Source organism: Equus asinus, chromosome 26 (assembly GCF_041296235.1).
Source record: "Equus asinus isolate D_3611 breed Donkey chromosome 26, EquAss-T2T_v2, whole genome shotgun sequence".
In the NCBI taxonomy this organism is placed as follows: domain Eukaryota; kingdom Metazoa; phylum Chordata; class Mammalia; order Perissodactyla; family Equidae; genus Equus; species Equus asinus.
In genome coordinates, this window is record NC_091815.1 from 20392033 (window position 1) to 20401319 (window position 9287).

Here is a 9287-nt window from a genome sequence, read left to right on the forward strand (position 1 = left end):
CTTTGAGATAATGTTTAACCATCTTTAATGGTTAAAGCAGATACACAAGGTATGTTTGACGGGCCGTGAGTCTGGTTTCTTTAGTTCAGGTTAAATCAGATTTAAACCAGAATAGCTGCTACCCCAGATACCTCAATATGTGAAAATTTCTTATCACAGTTATCGTCTCATAGAGGAAGAGCTGAGTGACCTTGTAGGTGAGGATCAGAGAGTTGTCAAAGCCAAAGGTAAACCCTTGAACCATGGAAGGCTAAGTTCCTCTGAAATTTTTGTAATATTAGATTCAATAGTCCATTTGCCCACTCAATCAGGCAGGGCAAGAGAAATTCCCCAGGTGCAGAAAAATCATTCTGATAGAAATTTAACAACAGTAGTAGTGGTGGCCCTTTTACATGGGAAAGCTTTGATGCGACAAGAGAAAATGTGAGTGATGATAAGACATAGGGAGATGAATAAAACCTAATTGCCAACGGAGAACCAGTCCTGCTGGAGGTGGCCCTTTTCCTTGCCCCACCTTTATAGCTTTACAGGATTGTCTTGGGCAGATGGGGCGAAAAGATACCATTTGCTCCAGGTAAGGAGTAAAAGTTTCCGCTGATGCCAATGGAGGAGCTGCCCTGGTTTTTCTTTCCCATTTCCTGGAAGCCATGGACTAAATTTCAGGCATGGGGTTGAAGAGAGGCCAAACGACCATCTGCATGTCTCCCAAGTTGGTCCAGGTGCATGAAACAACCAGCTTGTTTCCAGTTGGCCTTTTGATCTTAGGGGCTTTGAGCTGAGATGCTTTCATTTCCTCTATTCGAGGGGCAGGTGGGAGGCAGAGCAGCTGTAACCCTCGGTCTGGCTGTAGTGGAACTGGGGCTAGCCTAGTGTGCTTATCAGCTAGTGGGTTCCCTCTTTGCTTTGGGATCTTATCGCTCCCTTGAGCTTCTACTTTAAATATGTCCACTTCCTTTGGTGATAATAAATCCTCTAAGTGACCAGCCACCTGTTTCCCATCTTCAATTGGTGTTCCAGTGCACTCACAAGTCCTCTGACTTTCTCCAACATCCCCGTCGTGTACTTCCTCAGAAGCAGATCTGCACATATGGAGATCTTCTCTTATTCTTAAGTAAAGTGCAGCCCTTGGTGATAATGTGAGTTCTGCTCTTTGAGATGATTTGGTGTCAGCAGAGACTCATTCCATGGGATTTTGGAAACCTGTACTGGCATATCCTGCCTGGAATGTTCCTTCTGCGGTGAGGAGGTAAGATCCATCAACAAAGAGGGGGAGGTCTGGGTCTGTGAGGGGAACACCTGAAACGTCAGCATGAGGAAGGGTTAGTGTTGAGGTGGCCGCAATGCAGTCACGTGGTTGGCCTTCAGCCAGGAAAGGAAGAAGAGCAGCAAGGTCAAGATTTTAGGGGATAGTTACGTGAGAAGGAGAAAGCACAAGGATCTCAAGAGAGGTGAGGTGTTGAGGTAAGAAAACATTCGGTGTTTCAGTGAGAAGGATCTGGGCAGCGTGAGGTACATAGACTTCAGGGTCTGACCTGGCACAAGGTCAGCTGTAGCTTGAACCCATTTCACTGTTGCCCAAATGCTCAAAAACAAGAAGGGAAGGCTTCAGCTGCAGGGTCTGCAGTGAGGCTAAAATAGCCAATGGGCCTTGGTTTCCGTTACGCTTCTGAGACAGGGCACCCGAAGCATGTCCTTCTCTCTCATGAATGAACAGGAAAAGGGGCAGGGGTAGTCTGGGAACCCCAAGGTGGGGCAGAGAAAAGGGAGGGTTTAGGGATTCAAATGCCATCACGGAAATGGGGTCCCATTGTGGAAGTTCAAGCTTAGTCTCCTGAGTTATGCCACACGGAGGGGACGCCACAGCAGAAAAATTAGGAATCCACTTCCGACATTATCCAATTAATACTAGAAAGTCCCAGAGTTGTCTTTTTGTTTCAGGCAGAGGGTAATTCAGGATGGCCTTGATAGTTCTGAGGACAAGGTTTTTCCTCAGGGGAGGTGTCCTGTCCTGAATAATGTACCTGGGGACAGCAAAGTTGTATTTTGTCCCTTAAAACCTATGTTCTTTGCAAGCCAGAGCTTCTAAAAAGTATCAGCTGTCTGACTATGAGTTACCAAACCTCATAGAACAAAGAAGGTCATCCACATACTGAATGAGGGTTGAAATTATAAGGGAAGACCAAATTCTTTAAATTTACACTTAATGTCCAGGCAAAATCAGTGGGAACTTGTGACTTTCCGAGTATACTGTTCATTTCCCATGTAAGGCGAATAGGTGTTGGGAGCTGTGATACAGGGGTGTGCTGGAGAAAGCAGAGCATGAGTCAACAGGAATGAAATAAGCAGTGTCAGAGGGTGTGGGACCAAGGGTAGTGTTGGGGCTTGGGAACAAAAACAATGTGGTTTTGCAGTTTTATTTATGACTCACAATTCTTGGACCAATTGGCAGCCCTTTCATTTAGGGTTCTTTACAGGCAGAAGGATGTGTTACAGGGGCTGGTTGTGGAGGTCAGAAGCCCCTTGTCAAGGAGCCGGTGAGTTTAGTTGTGAGACCATAAATTGCCTCTGGTTTTAGAGTATTAGGTTAGTTTAGGGAGAGGCATAGTAAGGTGTCTATCTACCATTAAAGGCTCTGTTCACCAGATGTATCCTACATCTGTCTTTCCTTGAGACCAAAGTGAGTCAGGGACATGAATGAGCATGTCCTGAAGGTGGGGATTATCAGGGGCTTAGTGAGCTGAGAGGGGTCAGGAAACTTGGGCAATCTGTCAAAGCTGTGAGAGGGCAAAAGGAACAGAGAGGAGCCTGGAACTGCAAGGTTAGTCCCTTGGATGAACATGAAAATTAACATTACAATGAGAAATTAAATCTCTGCCCAATATATTAAAAGGTGTTGAGCTCAACAAAAAGGTTATGTTGAGCATCATGGGGCCCAAGAGATACAGAAAGGGTTTTATTTTATTTATTTATTGTTTTGTGACTGAAATTTTTTTAAATTATTTTATTGAGGTCTTAATGGTTTATAACATTGTGTAATTTCAGGTGTACATTATGTACATTATTATTTATCAGTTTCTGTATAGACTGCATCATGCTCACCACCAATAGTCTAATTTTTATCCATCACCATATAAATGTGCCCTTTATCCCTTTCACCCACCCCCAACCCCCTTCCCCTCTGATAACCACTAATCTGTTCTCTTTGTCCATGTGTTTGTTTATCTTCTAAATATGAGTGAAATCATATGGTGTTTATCTTTCTCTGTCTGGTTTATTTTGCTTAACATAACACCCTCAAGGTCCATCTGTATTGTTGTGAATGGGACGATTTTGTCCTTTTTTGTGGCTAAGTAGTATTCCATTGTGTGTGTGTGTGTGTGTGTGTGTGTGTGTGTGTGTGTGTGTCTGTGTATGCCACATCTTTATCCATTCATCAGTTGGTCACTTGGGTTGCTTCCACGTCTTGGCTATTGTGAATAATGCTACAGTGAAAACACGGGTGCATAAATCTTTGTATTGTTGATTTCAGGTTCTTTGGATAAATACCCAATAGTGGAATAGCTGAATCGTATGGTATTTCTATTTTTAATTTTTTGAGAAATCTCCAGACTGTTTTCCATAGTGGCTGCACCAGTTTTCATTCCCACCAGCAGTGTCAGACAGGGGATTTAGAAGGGGTAAATCGTGTGGTTAATTATCTAGAGATGTTCTGTGAACTTTGAGGAATTACGGTGGGGAATTGTGAGGTGTGGAGGGTGGAGTAGATGGCTCCAGTGTCTACCAGAGAGAAGGTGGACTGCCCATTGGCTGAAATTATAATTTCATCCCACGTATTCAAGGGCATCTGGGGGAAGCCAGGAAAAGATTCCTTGGAGGGAGTCACTAGAACTCCTGTAATTGTCCTTTTCTTTCTTTAAAACTGGACAATCTTTAGTACAGAGTCCCTTTTCCCTGTAGTATCTGCAAGTATGTCTCTATTAAAGACTTCGGTAAAGTGGAGGCTAGCCCTAAGGCCTTGGGACAATTTTCCTTGAGTTGTTTACGTTGAAGAGTCATGAGTTTACATTGTGTAGATTTAGTATTTAGTTTTATCAGCCATTGCCTCCTCATGGTGCTGCACGAACACGTGGATTTCAGAGAGAAGAGTCCCTTGCCAGTTAAGAGGGTGTTTCTGAATAGTCTCTCTCAGTTCCACATGGAACCTATTAGCAAAGTGAGTACTCAAAGCAGACGCCATATGGTTATGCAAGGTTAGACCCAAGTGATCCTTCCATACATTTCCTAAGCAACGCCTATAGTTAGAGACCAGTTCTTCTCCTTGTTTTCTGCACTCTTCAATCTTTAATCAGTCTATTTTGGATGAGAAGACTGCAGGGAAGGAATCCAAGAGCTTCTCTCCAATCCCCTTAGCTCTGCGTTAGGCCAGGGGTGAATCTTGATTTAATTGTAACCCTTCAGTGACTCTGACCGATTTGTCCTTTCACGCCATAAGGAGACATCTCCAGGACCCACCAGAAGTTGGACTAACTGGCGGAGTTCTGAAAACCATGGAGAACATGCCCCTAAAATTAATCTTAGTTGTGTAGCAAATTCTTCTCCGTTCTTCTCATGGGTCGGGGAAGTCTTTTATTATAGCGTGTCAGTCGGATCAAGACCAAGGCTTTAAAATGACTTGTTTGGCAGTAGAGTTCCTTCAAGTTTCCTGCTCTTCTCTGGGGTCTGAGAACTAGGGGAGCAAGACCAGCATCTCGAATAACAGTAGAAAACTGGGGACAGGTTCAGGGGAGGCGAGTCCATACAAGGAGGGTCAGAACATAATGATGTGGGAGACAGGAGCAAGGTTGGAGGAGAGGAGGGATAGGGAGAGGAAAAGGAGGAGACAATTGTAGTCCCAAATAGCCCTTAGTGAAACTCTACCTTCCTCTTTTTTTTGAAATGTTGGACTGAGTTCGTGCTGTAGTGACAGAGCGTATAATCAGCAGCAGAGAAGGAAGGAGGGCATGCAGTGGAGTGAGAAATTCCCCTGGGATTAAGTTAGCATTCACACAAGCAAAAGAGCTTTCACAGAAGAGCTGGGAAGATCGTCTCTCAACCAAAAGGAGCTTGGAAGATTCCTGCTCGACAGAAAGAGTCAGAGATGAGATACCCACCCAAGAGCCAAAGAAAGAAGTTTTCATTCAAAGGGAATCAAAATAACTCCTTACCGTGCTACAACAAGCAAATGTCCAGAGCACCAGATTAGGGCTTGTGACTCATTGTGTGGATCCAGATTTTCCCAATGAGGAAAGGACACAGAAGATATAAGAAGCTGGCATGAATACCTGGGGAAGACAGAGGGACCTGAGGGGCAGTCAGCACTCCATCCAAATGATGGCACCAGAAAACTGTCCAAAAAACAAACCCAAACTTAAGTCAGGAAAGACTACTCAACAAGTCTGTTGCAATCGACAGAATGCTCCAATCACAGATCTATAAGCACCTCAAAAGGCTGGGGAAAGTGGCAGTTGTCCTACAGGGAGGAGCAAACAAGGCTAGAAAGAACTGGTTGTAGGGGAGGGTAGGGAGATGAGCAAGTCATGTGGTCAAGCAACTGACCAGGAAGTGTTTTCCTTTGCAGTCAGCCAGTCCTCAGAAGGGGCTACGAGGAGCTTCTTCTGCATCCTAACGCTTGCTCAGGCTCAAGGGTGGGCTGACGTTCAAGGGCCTGTGGAGAGGAGAGATGCCTGATGAAAGTCTGGTCAAATCAAGTTAGCAGGTATTTTGTCCAGATTGGCCATTTGTATTTTCTAAAACTTGGACTAGATGGGATCGTACAGAATGTACTCTTCTGTGTGGCTTCTTTCCATCAGCATAATTATCTTGAGAGTTTTCCTGCCTTGGTGGCTCTCCAAAATGCCTTCCACTTTTAATATTTTGCCCTGCTTTCCAATTGTTTTCCAGTGGAAAGGTTGATCTGAAACGACCCAGCCAGCCATCGTTAGAAGTGGACACCTGCTTATCATTTTGATTGTGGACTGTACTCTTATTCTCTTTTTAAAACATCTATGGGAATTTGGGGGACCTGGAATGAGACGTCTTCCTCAAGAGGAGTTAGGTCTGGCTCTGGTGGTCCCTGAGGGCTCCACTCTCACGAGGGCCGGTTTGAACTAAGAGCACACCTTGCCCTGGGGTTTAACTGACTCAGTCTGCTCTGCGGCTCTTAGGATGGTGCTGCCGTCTCCCTACCTGGCAGAGGGCCCGGGCCCTGGCGTCGCTTCCCCCACCTCCATATTGCCAAAACCAAAGCTGGTTTGCCAAAGGGGCCTTGACACTGCTATTCTGCTCCCCTCTCTGATTTCCTTCTTTTCCTTACAATTTAGTTTCACATTTCCATACTGTCTTTGATCTTTTAAGACTTCTCCCCAGAATTTTTAGTATTTTCAGTGGGATGTCTGTTCTAAATTACTTAGGCTGCCATGACCAGAAATAGAGTTCTAATATTGATTTTTTTTTTTAAAGATTGGCACCTGAGCTAACATCTGTTGCCAATCTTCTTTTTCTTTCCTTCTTCTTCTTCTCCCCAAAGCCCCCCAGTACATAGTTGTATATTCTAGTTGCAGGTCCTTCTGGTTGTGCTATGTGGGACGCCTCCTCAGTGTGGCCTGATGAGCAGTGTGCAGGTCTGCACCCAGGATCCAAACCAGCGAAACCCTGGGCCACCAAAGCAGAGCATGCAAACTTAACCACTCGGCCACAGGACTAGCCCCCAATATCGATTTTTAAATAATTTTAAATCTGAAGTTTTTGGTCATCTGATAAATTTAATCATCCGTTTAACCACCCTCCAAACAAGACAAGACCCATGGAAAACTCTCTCCCTTCAACCCCTCATCCTGAGGTCATCTAAGATTTCAATGAAGGCCCATCATTTCTGGGTAATCGACACTTTGCAATTTACATGGGTTTTGCTGTTACCTCTTGTTCTTGAGTCTTTCTTGGGTTCATTTTTGTTATTGTTCTTTTCGTGCTGATTTATATTTTCCTATAATTATTTTAATATCATTTATGGGTGGGATATTTTCTGAGTCCTTGAATATTTGAAAAAAGTCTTTATAATACCACTAAGTGTTCGTTTCTCAGTTCAAAACAATTTCCCACCAAATTTTGAAGATATTGCTTGTCTTTTCTCTTCTCATTGTTGACGATGAAAAGACTGATGTCGGGGGCTGGCCCCGTGGCCGAGTGGTTCAGTTCGCACGCTCCGCTGCAGGCGGCCCAGTGTTTCGTTAGTTCGAATCCTGGGCGCGGACATGGCACTGCTCATCAAACCACGCTGAGGCAGCGTCCCACATGCCACAACTAGAAGGACCCACAATGAAGAATATACAACTATGTACTGGGGGCTTTGGAGAGAAAAAGGAAAAAAATAAAATCTTTAAAAAAAAAAAAGAAAAGAAAAGACTGATGTCAATCTTACAGGCATTCTTTTGTAGCTGACAATCTTCTTCTTCATTTTTTTTTTTTTTTTTTTTTACTGAAATCTCTTAAGCAGTCACTTTTGCCCTTGGTGGATCTGCAATTTTACCATCGTAAGTCAAAACTTGAGAGTTTCTTTGTTATTTAATTCAGCAGACCCTTTCAACCTGAGAGCTTAGATCATTGTTCAATCTAGAAAATGTCTTTTTAAAAAAGTTTCCCCTCCTCCATCTGTTCTTCTTTCTTCCCAGATCTGTAATTCGATGGACTCTCTGACATTCTTATGAAAGTCACCCCTCTCCCCGACCAGAAATGAAGAAACAGATATTCTCCCGGATTTTCTCCTAATATCTGAAAAGTCTTATTTACTTTTATTACTAGCATAGTCCTGAATTTTAAAATATTTTTAAAGAAGTCCAGTCTTTGAAAATAGAAAATCATCTTTTGCCACATTAAATTTCTACTGTATTATTTTTTCCCCTTTAATGTAAATGCCACTTTTTTCATAAAAGTCTACATTCAAATTGCTTTATTTCTTTGAATCACATATCCATATATAATTCAATTCTACTCTTTTAAAATTACTATAGTTTAATAATATTTTTATGCTAAGAAGAATCTTTTTATGCTAATGAAATCCTCTTCATTATTCCTTATTTTCAAAGGATTGCTATTTCCTTCCCAATCATTCTTTCCATTGAAATTTAGAAATCCCTTTTCAAGTGCCAAGAAAATAATTCTTTAAAATTTTTCAGGAACTTGATGGTTAAAGTGGTTGGGCTGATGCCTCTTGTCTGTGGTGTGGAATAGGAAACAGCACCTCTTTGGTTACTTCTTTTTTTTTTAAGATTTTATTTTTTTCCTTTTTCTCCCCAAAGTCCCCCCGTACATAGTTGTATATTCTTCGTTGTGGGTCCTTCTAGTTGTGGCATGTGGGACGCTGCCTCGGCATGGTTTGATGAGCAGTGCCATGTCCACGCCCAGGATGCAAACCAATGAAACACTGGGCCGCCAGCAGCGGAGCGCGCGAACTCAACCACTCGGCCACGGGGCCAGCCCCCTCTTTGGTTACTTTTAAAATTTCTTTGGGGGGTTTTATCTCTCTTTAGGTTTCTTCTCTCTTTTTCAGCCTGTCATTATAACTTCTAATGGCTGATTAACGTTTATGTCTATATTTTTAATGTCTTGGTGTATTTCTGTGCATCTTCTAATGGGCTTGTTTTAATGCTGTCTCAGGAGATGGAGAGCCGTCATCATTAATATCTGTGTCTCTGGAATCAGGCACGGCTTTGACTCCTGGCTCAGCTGCTTATTAGCTTACCTCGGCCTCCAAATTTTGACAAACAGCCTGCTGTGAATTTGAATGAGAAAATGTATATAAATCAATGAGTTACTAGTAATCAAGTTGTGTCTTTTATGCTAGAAGTTTTTCTGATGTCGTTCTTTTCAAAACATGGGTCTCTCTTTTACCAGGGTCTCCACCATAACTGCCTCAAATGATAGTGGCATCAGTTCTGGCTCCACACGTGTGACAGGTCACCCCAACCTGACCCCCAAATTATACCCCAGCATCACATGGCTTCATTGTCCTCTCCAAAGTCTCAAACAATGCACCCAGGCTCGCCAGGACCTCTCTTCTGGGTTCCAGCCTCAGGGGATGAAGTGGAGTCAGCGAGCTGTTCACCAGCATCTCCCATCTTCCTCTTCCCTCTCATACCTCAGCCACGGCACTCAAATGTTCCTGTGTCCACTAGGTGACTTTTTATAATCCCTGGGCTTTTTAATCTTGGAGATGCCTTTCCTTTAACATGAGACCATTTAAAGTTGGAAAT